General features: G+C 28.6%; 1 protein-coding gene across 1 annotated transcript in view; it reads right to left on the reverse strand.

Moving 5' to 3' along the window:
* The window catches only part of LOC100166138 (zwei Ig domain protein zig-8), a 238,148-nt gene that overhangs the window by 147,198 nt on the left and 69,892 nt on the right, over window positions 1-21,058 (reverse strand). The gene's annotated exons all lie outside the window — the stretch shown is intronic.

The raw sequence follows: 21,058 nt of genomic DNA on the forward strand, positions 1-21,058 counted from the left end.
TCCCATTAATTCTGTTCACCAACTGCCATCATGAATACGTGTAGTACTTATGTGATTGAAATAACTGAATATTATAAGTTATAACAGTACACAAAGTTTCACAAAAAGGGATTGATCGATTCGACCAACTCATCCTGTTTTAATAAGGTGTATTATATATTATATTAATATCTACTCCACTGAAATTTCCTGTTCAGACTATCTAACCACAAATTTCGCAGTCCTAAGTACATAATTAGCAATTAAAGTTCAAAAAATGACAAAATATGGAAAAATCACGAAAATTTGCAAATTATTTCGAGTTAGAAATTCATAAAAATTTTTCTTTTTAAATCTAAGATATGAAAATGTAATACAAGATTCCTTATAAGATTATCTACCTTTATCAAACAAAAAATATCTATAAGAAAGTCAAATTAAATTTTTTATGATCGTTTGAAATTCAAATTTTTACAACATTAGATATTCACTCGATTTCTCATGTAGCGATTTCCTTATTTTGTTCTAATTCAAAAACGAATAACTGCAGATACATGAAATTTTTATTGAATGTTTATATAAGCATTTCCTATACACCATACAATTTTGAAAATATTTTGACTCTTTTTGAGCTATTTACGAACATGGTCAGTTTTCAGTTTTTTTAGTTTTTTTTTTCTATAAATATCAATAAATATTTATCTGTTGCCCAAAAAGTGTAAAAAGTTAATACAAAGCTCCTGATATATTGTTACAATATGAGTTGAAAAATATTAAAAATACATAGGCAAAATTTTTTTTTATAAGCATTTAAAGATCGAATTATGACAACATTTATCAAATTTTAATTTGAATAATTATTTTGTAGTTAAAAATTTATAAAATGTTCAACTTTTGTATCTAAGAATTGAAAATTTAGAACAAAATTCCACGTAAGTAATTTATTTTGTTACCAAAAAATCTAAAAAATACATTTACACAGTTTATTTTTATAGTCATTTTAAGTTCAAATTTGGAAGAAATTAGATATTAAAAACCTAGAATAACTATTTTAGTTATTTTGTTGTGATTGTACAATATTACTCGTGGGTATACTTGAAACTTGTAAAGTATACTATTATATATCTATGATAATTTCACGATTTTTTGTTTATGCATAACGCGTTATAAGTACCTAATAGATATTATGATATGATTAATTTGGAATTTATTATAGTTCAATTTTATTTTTTAATACCATAGACTACATAATACCGCTCAGAATCGTTTTTCTTATACAATGATAATTATATCATTGAATTCAAATTTAATACCATCCATTATACAGTGACCCATTTGTAATCTACTGTACAGCAGAGGGACATCCACTTACCCACCTTTTTAAATATTAATTACTTATATATATATATTATATTAAATTTATGCTCAGAGGGAATCGATAATACTGGCGTAATATATTCATGACGAGTCATATCTACACCCATACTCGGTGGTGATTATAATACCTAATTAATATTGATAACGATAATATACGTTGAATACGCATCATTTCAGTTGTACAGAATTTATTTTGGGACCGAACGGGACTAATGATTAAATTACCACGCGCGAATTCGACTAATGTGTACCGTAGACCATAACGACCACATCAAAAAGTGATTCGGAGGAAAAGTTTGTTTTTTCAATGGATGCCGTATGGTGCCGTATTATATACACACCGTGTCATATACATTCCGGTTTAACTCCCAACACGGACCTGTCAACGAGCGTGTTCAAACACACCGCACCGACCGCGTGAACTATTCCTGCCGACCGTGGCTGGTTCCGATAGCGTTCGAGATAATGGACCGCGGACACACAGAAAGGGCGTATATTTAGCTCCGACACTCTCTCGTGACGTATATAATATCATCTATATATATGTACTATCGGCATGTACCCTTCCCCCACATGCAATATAATGCATATATAGGCACGTCAGTATACGTGCCAGATCATTTTCCTCAAATTTTCGGTGAACGTATATTTCATATTATACCTATAAGCATTACGACCTCGTGTCGTACTAATGGTCGGGCATTAATATTATTATCGTAATGGTAATAATAATTGTAAATGAGGTATTCGGACCATGACGTGTGGTTACCATACGCGTATAGTATACTGAAAATATTGTATAAATATACAGATTGTCACGTAAACAGAAAAAAATTGAATTTCGGGGGGGGGGGGTGGGCATGTGACTATAAATAGCTGATAAATCAAATACATGGTAAGATGTTTGTATTTTTTTTTTATACTATTAAAACAGTGTTCTCAAACTCAAATTACCAACGGGCCATAAATGTATACATACAAGATTCAAGGGCAAGAAATTGTAGTAGTAGACCTTTTTTTTTCTTACGTCTATAACATTTATAATTTATATAGATATAACGATCTGTGAGTTACGCACACGGGGCATAGATCAAGTCCACTATAACATATTATACTTAACCCCGATGGTTACAAATCACATACCTAATACGATTTTTATATAAATATAATAGTTTTCTATAATTGTAAATATTACAAATTTGAACTATTGAGGGCCAAAATTAAAGAGTTCGAAGGCCGCATGTGGCACACGAGCCATGTGTCTGAGTCCACTGTGTTAAAGTTTTATTAGTTATTACTATTAACGAGAATTACTATACAACCAGAACCGTTACAATATGTGTCTGAACTAGTGAATTGATAAGCAATATTACAAGACAGTAGCATATAGTTCCAAGCCCACTTATATCTTAAGAATGTTAAGAATAGAAATTGGAAATGTGCGAGGAATGAAGATCTGAACTAGTTGGACGTTTCCAGTAAATTATAAAAAAAAATTAAAATATATAGGAGAGATATCATGAGAAGAGGTTGGCTTTTTAATTTTGTTTAGGTAATTCACGGAAAAACAGAACAAATAATAGGTACCTAACTAAATAGATAAATTACGAAATTTGAAAATTTTTCGATTGCCCTTAACTCCTAAGTTTGAATCGTGATTGGGTAGTGAATTGTGACCTAGTCGCAGCCTGTGGTATAATATAGGTAAACTGTTATAGAGTGACTATATTATAACGTCATATAAAACAGGGTTGGTTGGTAATTTCGGAAGTAATTCACCTGTGTATGTGATATGTGTATGTGATAGTGATGGGGACATTTGAAAGTTCGAGCTCCAATACTTAAAGCATCGGTCGTCGAAGGAGAAGTAGGTAACTATACATAGGACCCAAATGTAGACACCTAAGAGAGCCAAACAAGAGTGTATTTTTGGGGGAACTATCCAGAAGATTAACACCGTTTATTGCTTAAATACCAATAGTATATAACCATGTACCCATAAACAGTTGATATACTATTGTTGAAAATATTTTGCAGGGAGACAATTATCAAATCACGCTATAAATAAAAAGTTTTTACTGCCATTCTGGATAACCTCTACCCCTTTACATTGAAAAAAAATATTGTTAAATATATTATTGCAGTGCGTGCAGGTTACAAAAATTAAATATCTTAGGCCCTACAAAAAAAAAAAAAAAACGGTCAAGTGATTGCATTTATGTGCCACCGCACAGAGCAAACTACGGATTGAAGTATGTATAGTGTATGGTATTCATACTGACAGTCTTCGTTCACACGCGATTTGTCACGATTCGCGAAGCCTTTACGTAGTAGGTATACCTATATATACGTTGTCCGTAACTCTACGATAGTATTATATTTTCTGCGTCCGTCTGAAAAATAAGCATTATATTATTATTATTATATTTTTATCACCAACTACCTATGCGGCACATGACAAATATTCACGTTCATTCGTCGTACAAAAATCAACCAACCATGATTCAATGCCACCCGACACAGAGGTCCGTATCGCCATTACGGTAAAAAATCAGTCCAGGCCATTGGCGTCATCGACGAGTGATTTAAAAAAAAATGATTTTGAAAAAATCGGTTCCGTCGTGTCGATTCAAGTCGTACCGATGGTATTAAAATATCGTCGGCGGGATGGCAATCTATTTATTCTTACTCTCCGGACCAGTACGCTCTCAGCCGACACCCTGCACAGTCCAGTTGTCACAAAGTTTTAGCTTTAAATAAAACTCTGTACAAGTTTTCGATAAAGGCTTTTCAAACAATAATTTAATCTACTACTGACATAGACGGCAAGTATGAAGAAAGTTTTAGGTCACATTTGAGTATTCACGATGAAAACAGCAATCAAGAACATTACAGTCACGAAATATTCATTGTAAATGTATACAATTGAAAAGGAAGTAATATTTCGACTTAACCAAGCATTTAAATATCGATTTTTGTTTTCCTTACAGTTTTAAATCGTATAATTAATGGTTTTTACAATGCATACAAAGGTGTTATACTCGTAAGACGTTTTCAATTTAAATTGTTCAATTTTCACTAAATAAATAATGGACGCCTTTAAAAAGGGGAAATTTCTTAGTAATTAGATGCCTATATTATAGTAAATTAATAATGAAGTAACAAGAACCAGCGTTATTAATTACAAAAATAATCTAAAACAAATCGGTTAAGAATAGTTGTTAAGGTTTCAAAGTAAACAGAATAATAATTTTATAGTTTAATGACAATAAATCCAAACGTAATTTGTTGTAACATGACAAATTAATAAATGTGGATAATGATAAAAAAAAATGTAAAATTAGTATTTTATAGTAGCTATTGACATAATATGTATCAACAATATTATAAACAATTTTTTTTTTTATAAATTGTTTACTTAGGTACCTACAAAATGTTAATATGTACTAAAGTATTATATATTTTAATATTGTACACCTAATAGTTTACAACAATGTAATATATTATATTATTATAATATCAAAAACCTAAAAATATTACATTGTTCTTAGGTAACTATAATCTTGAAACAAACATTTAGTCCTAGTATTTTGTATGTAGGTATTAATATTATTAATTTGTATGATTTGTAATTATTACGAAATGGTTAATTGTTAAATACATATTCATGTCACTCGAAACTTCAAAATATTTTATGACAAACAATACTTACGTAATATCTGTTAATTCATTACATTTTGAATTCTTATTACAAACAAATTTAAATAATTTTGTCATAGACGATGAAAATACCTTCACGGTACTACATTATTACGATATAGATACTACTTTAGGATACCACAAACATTTCATGTCCAATCTACTTTTAAGTATAATATTATTATAGTACCTACATTTTCAATGTTTGTATAATCTTGAGAATATTATACCGATGAAAATTCTCATTAATTATTATACTTTAACAATTCAGATATTGTAACAGTTTAATAGAGCATCTCCATGGAATTAACAAAATATATTTTATCACGCATTAGAAGAGGAATTTTTTTAGTACCTATAGGGTGGTCATAAGAATTATTATTTCATGACGCAAAAGTCATTAACTAAGCTATGTTCATATCATCGTTATTAAATGTATAAAACATCATAAACACCATATTATATCAATCTACTTTAATATATAAAACCAATGTTTTTTACGATGATAAAAAAAGTAGTTACGTATGTAGACACTCTGCCACTAACCCTTCCGCGGTCGCCCATACCTCATAGAAATATGTCGAAAGTCAGAAAAGGAAAGTACGCACCATTTAGTATCGTAAGTCCTAACCCACAAATGTACACAACGCCAAAAGCATAATAATTACTGAACAAAACTGTTTTTATCATTTTAATTTAAACTCATGTTGAAACGTATAATCATATCAAATGGGCATTGGAAAACGTGACCGTGATATCTGTAAAGAAATATTTGAACAACGAACACAGAAATAGAAATTATTATTATTATTATTATTATTATTATTTATGGTATTAAAAGAGAAACTTATTACTTCAAAACACACATACATTTTCTTATGTTGTTTATTTTTATGGACCTTATCAAATTTTTTTTATTATTGTAGCATTTATATTAGTTTTTAAGTTAAAACAAAATCCTTAGTAAAAAATAATAAAATTATTAAAACAGTTAGATATCAATTATTATAGTTCACTAATATTTATAAGTCTTCATCATGAGAACAACAAGGACGTTAACGGTTAACATGTCAGCTTTTAGAAAATTTATTGTTTCTATTATCGTTTATAATAGGCTCGTTTAAGTGGCCATGGATAAAATACATGGCATAGTTATGGGATAGCAACAAAAGAAAGAAAGGGGGAAAAAAGAAGAAAGTGCGAACGTAGGATATTACCACACAAAAAAAGGACTACGATGAAATTGGTTTTAGGACTTCAATAAAACGAAATTTGTTCATAAGATATGGTAAAATTATATTGCGTTTCATATTTGATGACATTGCATATACGTACAAGAAATGTGTAAACTATTATGATGTGTCTATTACTTTAACTAAATAATATTGGTTCATTTAAAAAGGTTATTTTAATTTATTGAATATAAGATAATTTAACTGTACAATAAATGTAGGTTATATAACTTAATGAATATGTAGGTGCATGGCAATAACTATTGTACAAATAATTTGAATAATTCATTTTAAACAAAACGATAATAATATCATAATAATATATGTATTTGGTTCTTTAAAGGGTTTTCTGTCGGTCCTCGAAAATACAAAATTGAAATTATTATAACAAGCCGGTTTGATGATCAAAGACTTGGAATCCTGCGATAGTCTTTACACATCGGTACACTTGTAGGTGTATATAAAAACATAATAAAAATAGTTGTATGAAACAGAACAATAATTGTGAACTACTGAATATATCTGATTTATTAACAATTGATCGTTGCGGTAAACACGTTTATTTTATGTGTTAGTTAAATTTATATTTTCTTATTTGGTGTGCATCGTGTTTATAGGGCTAATGTGCACATTGAACTGGCAGAATTTCACACAATAACCGATTTCTTATTCGGCTCTTAACATGTATGTGTATACACGAAAATCCTTTGTCCCAAATTCACATAAATCTGTCAGTGGAAAATAATTTCAAACAAAACGCTATAAAAGTAATCGCCTGTCGTTAAATTAAGACACATTAAATAATTGTCATGGTTTTGAAAAGAAAAAATGGAGTACATTGTCAACTATGTCTAATGTAACTTCTAACTGTATAATAAAATAAAATATAAGTTTTTATGTACATAAAAAAATTCAACATTTATTGTGTGACAAGTTTAGAAGAAATTGAATGGAATAGCTTTAACAAAACGTTAATAGTTTTTTTTTTTTTTTTTTACAAACCATGTATTAATATAATATACATACATAGGGATATTTTTTTTTTAGTATTGCGTAGATATTTTACTTCATAATATTAATATGAGTGAAATTGTATGTTAAACATTTTAATGTACAAAAGGCAGTACAGTTTATAATATATATTGTTAATAAAATTGTGTTATAATTATTCATAGAATATACTGGCATAAGTTGGTTTTAATCTTATATCATTAAAAAGTTATTGGTAAATTATGATTATAATATTATATTGTATACTATGGCAACAATTTAAAAGGAAAACAAAAAATTATAAACCGACTAAAAATTGACTACAGCTGTCCTACATACTATGAACATCTCAAGACCAAAAAAATATTTAAGATCTTATCAACGGTTAATAACATATTCGTTATATTGTGGTTATTTTTTGTTTTATTTATAATTTTAAATTTTGTGAGTTTTTTGTTTTAATATCTTCTACTATAATGCTCACATAAATTTGTGCTGAAAAAAAAATGTTACATCCGCTCTTTGAGCATAGAACACACAGCGACAAAATGCATAATATAATTATTAATCAAATTAAAAACCGTTTTTTTTTAAGGTAGCATAGGTAGTAACATTTTCGTATCTATATCTATAGTTATTAAAAATCTACAACTATTATTATAAATTTAAGAAAAATCACAATTACTTTAAATAAATACAAATATGTTAAATAAATCCAAGAATTCTTGAATTTATTTTTACAATTATTTTTATAAAAAACGCATAACGGAAAATTAAAAATGATTTAATTAGAATAATATTTTTCACTCTAAAATTATACATTATTAATTCATTCTAAGCTTCTTCTTTGTAAAAAAAAAAATAACTGTTTCAAAGATGGCGTTTTAAATGCCGTGATTAACAACACAAAACGTTTAAATAATACTGAAAAACACACCGATAATCTCAACGGAATTTAATATAATTATGTCTCGATACAATTATCATTATAATTGTATCAATAGCGCTTTTATACTTATAGAATTTTTTTTTTATTAATATTTATTGGATTATATACAATTTTTAATGGTACCTACCTATTTATAATAGGCTGTGCGAAAAAAAAAATGTGTATAATATACACAGACGTGGAGATGCGATAAGAAAAGTCACTCAGCAGTAACACTCAGACTTATAGAATATAGATTATTTTTATTGTATTGATATTAAATTAATTAAAAATTAAAAATATTTAATGTCGTCTACTTTGATATCGAGCAGTAAATGAATATAAACAACTGCTGTAAATATCAACATATTACTATTCACAAAATATATTCATGACGATATTATTTAATTGTAATTCTGTTTCAACATATTTTCTTCTACACCTATAAATTATTCAGTCGTGATGTACGGCATAGAATACATAGACTTCTTGTTTTGTGTGCATTTAGTCTTGGGCCTTGGCTGTAATTTATGTACTTCAGCAACGGCTGCACCACGAGAAAACATCTTTTATTCAAAACTACAAGACAGTTTGTTTGGTTTCTCAGAACTCCGAGGCTATAATGATCGATTTATGCAATTGTTTAATGATAACACAATTAGTTAATTTAAAATTCTTTATATTTTGTTAAAATACTTTGTTTTGTTTTTATTTAACGCGAATCCAACTGATTGCCCAATTATGGTATCAGTTGCGCCATTTCGTTTACATAATAATGTAATACATTTAAACTGAGCTGTTAATTTCAGTAAATGTTTGAAAATGATTTAACAGGCCTATAATATTATTTTCAAATATCAATAATAATATTTTAAAAATATTATAAAAAAATTGTTTTTATACGAGTATTTGGGTTACTAAAAATTTACTTATAATTTTATAAGTTTATTAATTTAAATAAGTACGCAACATTTTCTGAAAGTATAAACTTAATACTAAATTAATGTGTATATCGTTTTAACACGGCACGATGGATAGGCAAAATGACTACATGACTGCTTTGGGAATTATAAATATTATTGCAATAACCAAATATAATATACCTAATATAATTTTAACATCAAAGCAGTGACTATTGTTTGTAATTCTAATATATCGGATGGTCGGGATTCGGGGTTTGGTGACTCAACAACGGATTGTCGTCATAACGTTGTACATGCAAATTTACGCTATAATTTTGAGTAGGTATATGCTGAGTGGTTGCAAGTAGCGTTAGTTTGCGTCCACATAGGCCTATACGATTGAACGTGGTTAGAAAGTGAGGAATCGGATTCCGATCACTCTGGTCAGGAGTTTTGTGTATTCGAAAACAATTCCGAACTCGGTATACGCCATACCGTGACCATAGTAAGAACCTATTTCGTTGTGTGTCGTGTGTGCAATGATCCGCCAACTTTAGGGAAGACACAATCGTTGTTTAATTCATAAATATACTTGTGTGCCCTTACGTGGTCTGTATGTAATTATTTTCACAATGATTGTCGTGTTTTGACATATATTATTATGTTTTAATAAATCCGTTAAAAACACAACGGTTATTTTTTAAACATCAATTAATGCATAATAAACCCCGTTTGATGAGGAGTATGTAATAATATTTTTGGATCAGTTATGTTTTTTTTAAACTAAATAATTACCAGTATGAGATAATAATTAAATAAAAAATAAAAAAAATTGGTCGTTGTTTTAATTGTAAAATGTAGCAAACATAAATTAAAAATTCCGTTACTCATCGCGGTGATCATATCTGTATACAATATAATAATAGTAGTATATTATCATTAAGTATTTTCTACTGGTGTATAATATTTATTTAGTAGCCTTAAAAACTAACAAGTAAAATACATAATATTTTTATAATGTAAATAAATAGGATCTCCAATAATTGTTAAAAAAAAAACTAATGTCTCTATTAAATTACAAAATAAAACACAGCATTAATTTTATGTCTATGAAAATCAAATAATTACTTATTGATAATTTTTGTTTTAGAAATAAGTTTATAACCATAACACGATCAATAGGTAATAAACAAAGTAAAAAAAAACAATGTTGGCTTATATTTATTATATATGTGTATAATATTGCATATATTAATTATTGCAAGTTCTTAATCATCGATCATCTTGGGATAAAACAACTATCATAAAATAATCATTCAATTGGGGAACAACTATATGCGCAAAATTTAGTTGGAACTGTAAAAGCCACATTTTTATGGTGCAAAATAATTTTTCACATGTATTTTCTGAGGCATTTCTATCATACTTAGGAAAACTACTAACAGCGTTTACAGAATACCTGTTCAAAGTATCCACTTGATTCAATTCCCAACCAAACCCAAGGGATACATGAAACTTTTTCGGATTTTTCAACGACTAAAAAGTGTTTGCTGAAAAAAAATCGTTGCAAAACCAATACGCGGCTCGCTTTCTAAGAACTGAAATCACTTCTGCCTGGAAATGTACTCACTTGGTCCACATTTTATTTTCAATACTTATATAATATTTTCATGCACTATATATTATATACTAAAAAAAATGTGATTGGTCAGGAAATTGAAACATAATTGAATTTGATGTGACAAATACATAATAGTTCTTAGAAATAAACACAAATAATATTAATATGTAGATTTTGAAATTTTCTCCGTATTATTATTTCCAGTGATTTATCAATTTTGTACACGATATATAATTAATAATATATAATATAATATCATTTATATCAGCACCATAGTTGTCTTCTCATTGCGCGTCACACTACAAGTTACGAACGCTGATAATCGGACACCACATCACTTGATATCCATGTATTATTTGTTTAGATCTTTAATCTTATACAACGTTTATGAATGTAATGACGACGACACTGCTAAGATAAGAGACTTCCTTCAATTCTTCGTCTTGTGACCGACGCAAACAAGTATGACGGCATGTGTTTTTTTTTCAAGTCAATTTTTCGTAATCACGTACTGGTTTATTATTGTTATTAAAACTACGGCAGACTAAATCGTCTATATCAGCCACTCATAATAAATAACCGACAAAAACCAACACATCAAAATAGTAACATCCAAAAACAGCAACGTTTGATACGAATTTGTAATTAATGTATTATCGGTCCACGTGCCAATCGCGATGAAATGTACAAAAACCCCATAAATACATATTTGATCCTTTTTTTGATAATTTTTCTTCTTGCCAATCGTTTTCACGTATAATAATCAAATATAATTAATATAATACATACAAATTAACCTAAAGTTTAGATCCCGCTGATTTGACGGGAAATATAGGTCATGGATAAGTTATCCCCTAACTGGTAAACTGGAGGTTTCGAAATATCTAACTTCATTAAATCTTTGTATGGACACTTAGATACCAATGATTAAGTGTAGACTGTAGAGTGATCCAACGGATAATGATTTTATCGGCACCGGTCGGGATGTTTATAACAACGGCTCTGTTGGCATATCGCCCAGATCGACACTTGAACGGATAAGCGCAACCAGACGACCGGAACACCCTAATGGACCGGTGTCTCCGTGTTCTGTATTATCGTCAGCTTACGTCGAAAATTAGCAATAGTTCAACGTTTAATAATATTATTAACAGTTGCTGATGTGTGACGAGGGTATAGTATGGCTTTGACCTTGTGTCCGCTTCAAGTGCGTTTTATAATGTCCGGAAGTGAACTACTGCAGTCTGTGGACTATAAATTTGACTGAATCCCTTTTAAAACGACGCGCATTGAGATAATTCCTCAAAAAAAAAAAAAAAACATGGGATGAACTAGCACAAAAACATTATTAATAAGAACCAAATATTACAAATTGTATACAAATAAAACTGAAAATGAATAAGAATATTTAAAATTGTAAAATATTCATTTTTAGAATTGTATGTAACCTGACTTATACATCTGAATAATTTCAATGCATAATAACTATTATTTTCTATAAAGCTTAAATTATAGTTACCTACTAGTATTTTAAAATATAACAAGACACATAAGTGTTTTTATGCCATATAAATATTAAACTACCTACCTGGTATGGAGTATACCTATATACAAAAGTACAATATTCATTGAACACTTTTAATAATACGAATATAATATGCATGAGCCCTGTACATATTTTATGATGATTCACGAAACAACATTCCAATAGGTATTATAATATTATAAATAAATCATATATCGTAAGTATTCTAAAACTGGAATAGTTATTTAAATGAAGGTAAAATATTTATTTTTTTAAAATATAATCTTGTATTGTTATTGTTATGAAAATGTACTTGGTATTAATGTATTATAGTAGCTTATATCGAGATACATCACAACAACTTCTAGCTATTGAAATAAATGATACATAAAGGTACCAACCTCTCGGCTTTCATATTCTGCTTTGAACTTCTCGAGAGAAATCACAACTAAAACAAGAATCACCTAAGGGAATTTCTAAGTAGTTCTGTTAAAGTCTTACTTCATTCCTTTATTATATCAAAACTATTTTAGATATCTTTCAGGAAGATCAATTCATACCACGAACTATTTGTCTTTGCTTGCAATATAATATGTATATGAATGTATAAATAGATTTGTTTATTATTTACTCAATTATTTATTTATTTTTTTTTTTTTATTGATCATTAAGCTCGGCAACAACTATGGCCATTAGCTGTTTTTGTTTTTTTTGGTTTGTTTGTAGGGGAGGGAACTGTAGATTTGTTTACACGTGTGTGTAGTTTTGGCAGATTTTTTAGTGGGCACCCGTAGGTATCTGCCATGCCCGGGTGGGGGATGGTGGCACTTGTTCTCCGGACACCGTGAATTGCCCAAAGAAAAATGGCGCCCAGTGACCGAGAATCGAGCCGGCGACGGCAGCGCCGCAACCGACGCCTTAGACCACTCGGCCACATTGTCCCACTTACTGAATTATTATTTATGTTAATATTTTTTGTTCGACAAACTTAAATCGATGAAAGATGTTATAATTTATTATACTCATAGAACGTGTTATAGAATATCTATATGAATATATTTTTATTCACAGATAATATTATGTAATAAAACGATTCATTCATTTAAACATATCATACCAATATAGTTGGAAAAATGATTTAAAGATAAATAAACTACTATATACATACAACATTAATTAAATATTTTTGTTTTTCTCGGAGTTTTTAAAAATTACTGGGAATATAAAATGTCAACCTCCCCAATGCACCAGCTAGATTCACTTTCACATCGAATAAGATACTGAAAATTGAAGCATTATTTCAACTAATTGTTGTGTACACAGACACAAAAAAAATTTTTAATTAAAAAACACACATTGTAAAATCTTTATGTTATATAGTTACACAATATTGTTATATATTATAGTATGTCAGTATTTTAAAATTTTAATTTAAAAGTTTACAAAATGGCAGTTTCGAACCATCAATTTATTTTGAAAAAATGTATATATTCTTAATTGCATTTTAAACCAAAAGAACGATTATTTAAAACCAATCATTTAAGTCAATAAACAAAACTTCTAGAACTTATTATTTATAAAATTTAAAAATAAAAACAGCAATAATAGTAGATAAAATAAATTGCAAAAATATATTTTAATATTTTAATTCATTTAAGTTTAAAAAAGTTTTCATTTTAGACAAACCTACAATTTAATATATTAGAATTGTTGACTTCAATATAAATATTATTATGATATGAAACTTGAGTAAAAACTATAAAAGTGAGATAGTGGCACAATATACACAATATAAAAAAAAAAACACTGTTGGTAATGTATTTTAGATTCACTCAGAATTATTTAAAACACAAATACCTGTAGAATGTAATTCTCATAAAAATGCATTTATCTAAATAATGTGTCATATAAATATTTGAATACATTTGTTAGAAGAAGCCTCGTAATATTTTTTTTTTTCAATTATATGAAATAAAAATGTTTAGAAAACCATAACTTATAAGTATTTTTATTTGAAAACGTATTTTAAACAAAAATTATGCAGACATTTAACGGTATTAGTTTCATATTTTCAATACCTAACTCTTAAAAAATAAACATGACTATTAAAGTCATTACGGGCAACAAGAATATCATAGAACAAATAAGTGGGGTCACGTTGTTTGTAAATGTGATTATAAAAATATATTGTTTTTGTTAATAATATTATGTTAATTTTAAATATATACTTTTCTTCTGAAACAATAAATTAGTTATTAAAACAATGTATGATCAAAGAATTTGTATGTAAGAAATGTATTTATTTTATTTAAGCGTATTATAAAATGTAAAACTTATAACTAACTAAATATGAGACTTGGTTCTTAACATAATTCGTGTTATATATTATAATGCTATCTAAAATTCGTATTAAATAACAATCCATCGATAATTTATATAGTTTGTTAAAGTTAGTCGTGTGTATACAGTATGCATACTAATTCTGATTAGGGTCAAATAAGGCGCAGTGTTAATGGGTAGACTTTAGATGAATGACCTTGTAATGTATTTTCTCAATACGAGGTAATTTAACGAAAACAACTGAAAAACAAACAATCAAAACAACAGGCATAGAGTAATGCAATTTTGTTCGTGTTAATGTTGTTTATATAACCCTTTAAACTAAATTTAAACTAACGTTTTTATTTTAAATGGAAAATATTTCGTGGAAAAAAAACGTGTTAATGGTTGAAAGCAGATGGAAATTATTTCTGTATGGGAAAACAATTAACGAATACAGTGTTCTGTGGGGTGTGAAAAAAAAAAATGGGTTTAAATATGAAAGTAAAATAGCCACCTCACCGATAAACCAAATGATAATTAATTTCAACAACCTTATGTCATTTAGGCTATAAAGTATAAAATATAAAATCAATCATGATTTATGTGGTGGTGGTTGTAACTTATAATTTGAAGTTTATAACTTGAATTATGTTTTACTTGTAGTATAAACACTTAAATACATTTTTATTTTGAAATTATTCACATATTATGAATTATAGACAAGTATTCCATTATTCGTAGAGAAAACATTTGACATTTTAAGTATTTTACCATAAAACTAGAAAATTATAGCAGAAAAAATAATTGTTAAAAACAAATAAAGGTATATTTTTAAATCTAAAAGTACAAATAACAAAATTCACGTTTACTTGTGGAAATAAAGATTTTTGGTTTAGCAATATTAAACAACTCATTTACATGGACACTGTGTATATTAGATACTTTTTTTAAAATCTATCCAAATTTATATACTATTGGTTACCAAAACAAAAACCTTGGTTAATTTTTTTTTAATTTTCATTTAACATGAATAGAGATACTTCATTGAAATTATATTTTAATAAACCGAAATATTATTATGTCGAAAAAAAATTAAAAGTAACGTAGATATTATGTTATTGGAGTATGAACTGTCATACGTAACTTAATATTTGATTCAATTTCATGGTAATGTGATATGATACTATTATGATTATACAATCGAAAAATAGATAAAAATGAATTTTTTATTTAAATAACAATATTGTGATGAGGAATGATAAAAAGAAAAATCTACTCAAAATTCAATTAGGTATTCATACAAGTAACAACCGTGTTTATTGATATTATAATCAACGGTTGGAAAAAACATTCAAACATTTTTGTTTTGTCAAGTTAATAGAAAAAATACAAATTATTTTAAGATATTTGCATTTCACGAAAGAAAAAATAGTATAATATTTTGTACATCCAAAATTACACTGTTTGCTATCACATATAATTTCACTACTCTTCTATTATAATATTATACTTCTGACACCCGCTGCAGGTTATTATTTTTTTTTTCATGCCGTTCATCGATGTTATATCTTGATTATTTTTCAACACACGTACGTGAGGGGTTATTGTAGTAAGTCCACATACACGTTATACACGGCGCAGTTCAGTATAATATGTTATTGTACTACAATATAATGTTATAGTGAAAATTCACACGGAGTCTTTGAGCATAGATCAAAACCGTAGTGTTGTATTTGTATATGTATTAATATACAAGCGTTGTAGGTGGACAGTGTATTACATTTTAAGTCTATTTTGAATTATCCGTAATATACGCAGACAAGAAATAACTATATTATTATAGTATCGCAAATACATATAGCTTTTAACACATAAAATGTCTAAAAATGCTTATACCACATTCCGATGGCGTATACTTATTATGTACATAATATATTATTATAAAGCACATACGTGAGAATAAAAAATGTGCAAGCATATATATTAGAAGATTTAGGTGAGGCATCTTTACTATATGGTTAAGGATATGAAGTATGTGTAGTAGGATGAAGACGAAGGTGGAGCTCGGAAAAAGTAGAAAAAGCCTAGAGTCCCACCTCCTTCCCTCACAGTGACAAATTCGATACCGGTTAACGACCGGCCGGTGGAGTAGTGAGGCACTGGTGCCAGGTGTACCGCTAGTGGTCGGGTAACGCTTTTCCGTTAAGAGGTGTGCACGGGGGCGCGGAGATTGTAAGAAAAATGAGCACAGGTTTTAAGCCACCCAGGAGAGATGTTGGTAATAAATAATAATAACCGAAATTTCGACCCAATGATATTCAGCTTGTTTGGCTTCTACGTATAGTTGTGGTGACGATGGCGGGGCGCAGGCATAAGTCGAGAGAAAAAACATGACCGAGGTTTCATTGCGGACGAAAAGAAAAAAACGTAATTTTTCAATACTCGGGACGTCGAATCTCGAACCTTATTTTTTTACAAACGGCTAAAAAATATTTCGAATAACAGAGGAATTTTTTTTTTTTTTTTGTTGATAATATCAAGATACCACTCCGAAAGTGATTTCTACGCACGGACGGACTCGTTTAGTCGAACATATTATAGAACAGTTGTTTGAGGGGTCATTCCGTTACCCACATCCATTGACAAGAACGAGTACAAGTAAAAGATGATTCAACACTGCCCCGCTGCTATTGTGCAACGTTTATTTAAAAAATATTGATTTTCTTATTCATCTATTAGACACAGAAATACGATGAATAATTTAATCTATTAGGTATGCCAATAATTATTAATCATAGGTATATATTCGAAATGGAATAAAGCTTACCTACTCAATCACCAAAACACTAAAATTGCTTAGAACGTATAACATTCGATAAAAATAATTTATGAAAATGTATTATATAAATAACAACTTGGGTCATAAACAATATTCTTAATTATTCCTAAATTTGATTTTTACGACGTACAATATTTTCTTATATTACGTTTATTTTCTCTATTACGTTACGTATATTTACAATATTTATTAACCTCTACATGCCTACTTTACCACATTGCGCTACAGAAACATCCTTACCGTGATACTTGTATAATTTATTATTTTATAATTTTGAATAATGTTAATCATGAACTAATAGAATGCACAAGTTAGTTAATTTATTTCATATGATTCACGGTTAATATATGAGTAATCATAGTAATTTAATTTGTATTTGAGAAGAAGTTATATCATGTTACACCATCATTTTGAAGCTTTTTAACAGTATGATTTTTGTGAATTAACATTATATAAAAAACTATCCAAATTAAACATTAATACCATAGTAAAGTTATACGTTCAAATCATAAGGTATTGGTAAAAAAAAATTGGATGCATTTAAAATAAAAAATACTGAACTCATGTTCAATGTAATTTTAATAATATATATTTTTTTATTATTATTTGAAATTAAGGCTTTGACAGTTATTGATGCCATTAGCCTGCTAATGTGGGGGAGGGTAATGTTGGTTTGAACACGTTTGTGTTAATAATATTTATTTTCCTTCTGTAGTTCTGTATAATAGTTAAAACAACTTTATATTTTTAAACGACTACATGATGGTATATTAATTGAAATTAAAATTATCAAATAGGATATTTAAATGATCATGTTGATATCCAGTAATCTAAATATTTTGGTTTAATGGTCCATTAATAAAGAATATTAAAGAAAAGTAGTTTAAAAATGTACAAACAATTTATTTTCTAGGCTAAATATTAAATTTTAGGGGACGTAATGCTAACGTTTAGGGGATGTAATGCTAACGCAGTCCCCCCTCCGGTTCTCAATACCATGGAAAAAAAAAGGCTGGATATTAAATTATTATAATTATTAAATCGTTAGTTGAGTATTAGTTTTATGTAGGTATGTTACAACAATATTTGAAGAAAATTCGTCTTTTTAAAAATTAAATAATTACATTTTAGGTTGATATTTTAAAACGTCAAGTCGATACTACTTTTTATAAAAAAAAACTATAGGATGGGGGGGGGGGGGGGGGAGTTGTTAAAAAGTTGTTAAAAAACAATAATCATAATATGATGTGGTTAAAATTAAAAGTGTATAACAAGTAAAGTAAAAATCAAGCTAAAAAGAGAACTTTAATAATTTATTATAAAGAGCATTTAAATATATTTAAGTAGATACCTTTTAATATTGTGTTAAATGTATGGTACAAAACTAAGTGTCTATATGGTGACAATATTTTAATTTTTCAGTCAGTTTTAATATTTATTTTAGATTTAAAGTTGTGTTATAATATATATATTAGGTATATATTTTATATACCTAATATGTAGGTATATATTTTATATACCTAATATGTAGGTATATTATAATAACATATAATCAGTATCATGTTTAGAACAATTTCGCAGACCTGGCCAAGATAATTTTTGAAAAATTTCTGTAATTACTTAAATCAGTTCTCACACACATAAACAATTTAAAAAAAATCAATAGACATTGAGTTAATTTAAATTTGCAGGTTTATCCATTGCAAAAGTGACCTAAAAGTGATTTTCTCTACACTTTTTATAATAAGTATTTTTAAAATATGATATACTATTAGAGTAGGTACTCTCATAGACGACGGCCACGAAATATATTTACTGTTTTTGTATACCAGCGAATTTATCTACATAATATTATGGAAGTTGAATCTTAAACTACTAAAAACTTAAATATAAAAAATTAGATTCGTATTTACGTATGGGGAAATAGAGACGTAGTGTGCGCAATAATAATAATAATAATAATATTATGATGTTGCATTATGAATCGTATTCCGAAATCTCATAGTTGTATATATATATATTTTTCAATTTTTAATTAATTCATTTTGATAACCACAGCCTATACCAGCTTAATACGAACGACGGGTCATAATAATTATATGACGCGAGTAAAGTAGTGGCGTACCCATGCATTATACGCCTTTAATTACTGCTGTTATTGGGCTATAGACACGCCTATTATTGTGAACTCGGTGTGTTATTTTATACGACAGCTGATGTTTTGGGATAATAATAACGAATGTATGTACGTGTATATATATATAGTATGTTATACCAAATTTATAGTTTCTCTAGGGTTCGCCCAACGCCATACAATGTTCGCGCAACTGTCAGTGTTTCACACGATCCCGGCCACGGCATTTTTTCCACCGTATTCACGTTACCGATTCTTTGGATGAAAGTTTTCGTAAAAATTCGTAGATTATCCCTTATCCCATATCTGTTTACCGCAACGCAGAGATGGTATTGGAATAAAAAAAAAAGTAAAATACCAGTTGTGCAGCGATCCTTGCATGGACGGTCACCGGGCGAGCGTTTTGTGTCCAAGACGAAATTTCGTCTTTAACGATACTTCCCGGCCAACGCTTTATTTAGAGTGCTTCACGACATGTAAATAATTAACAACATGGCGTGGCGTACGAACATGTGTACCTACTTACTAACATACATGTATTACGCGTGTCTGTGTATTAATGTGCTCATCCTGTAACTTGTAAGTCCGCTCGTCCGAAGACCCACTCTTAGACGGGTTTTTTTTACGGTTGGCATAACCGATTGAACTCTTCCGCGCAAATTTCTCGTGAACAAACGAATTTCGTCGGAATTTATCTCAACCACAGCCGGTGCAGTACGACCGTATAACTCCGTGGCAATGAAGTTTATGGGTGCCGTAAGACCAAATTGTACACGATTCGCTAAACTACATAATATTATTACTATCGTCGTATTATATGGGACACAACGTTCTCGTGTAACACTCACTGCAGAGTCACAGGGTTATCAATTTTTAATTACATATTTTATAATATTATGTGCGTAATATTAAAGTACTCCACGCCATATATCGCAATTATTTTGTTCGTCATATTCGAAATTTCGAAATAGTTAATTAATCGTGTAACTCCGTTTTCTCTTACTTTCGAACAAAAACAGAGAACTTTTGGCACCTCAGAGACACGTAATTTCATATGTACACACACACGGTCCCTGCAAAGTTTTATTCTAAATGGAACGTAATAATATACGTAATTATAATGAATAATGAAAAGAGTTTAAAATTGTACTCATCGCTCCGATAACCCTACATTATTATTCTGTGTTATTTAAGATGAAAACTGTAATGCTGTGTTTAATACTGTTATAAAATAAAGACGTCTACAATTTATAGGCATGGGCTGTTAAAACGTATAGGCCTTTTTGTATTTTGCAACGCTACGACACACCAGTGAAATTCCACAATTTCCTGTTAACATTTTTGATAATACTCGTGTATAAGAATGTATAACTTAAGTCATTAGTTATTACTACTATTTGATTGTAGTTTTTTCGAAAAATTTAGAAATAAATAAATACAGTTCCACAATATATATTTTGGTTTTGACTTTTGGGTGTATTCTGATTTGCAAAACAGTAATAAATCACAA

The sequence above is a fragment of the Acyrthosiphon pisum genome, chromosome A1, assembly GCF_005508785.2.
Source record: "Acyrthosiphon pisum isolate AL4f chromosome A1, pea_aphid_22Mar2018_4r6ur, whole genome shotgun sequence".
NCBI classification, from domain to species: domain Eukaryota; kingdom Metazoa; phylum Arthropoda; class Insecta; order Hemiptera; family Aphididae; genus Acyrthosiphon; species Acyrthosiphon pisum.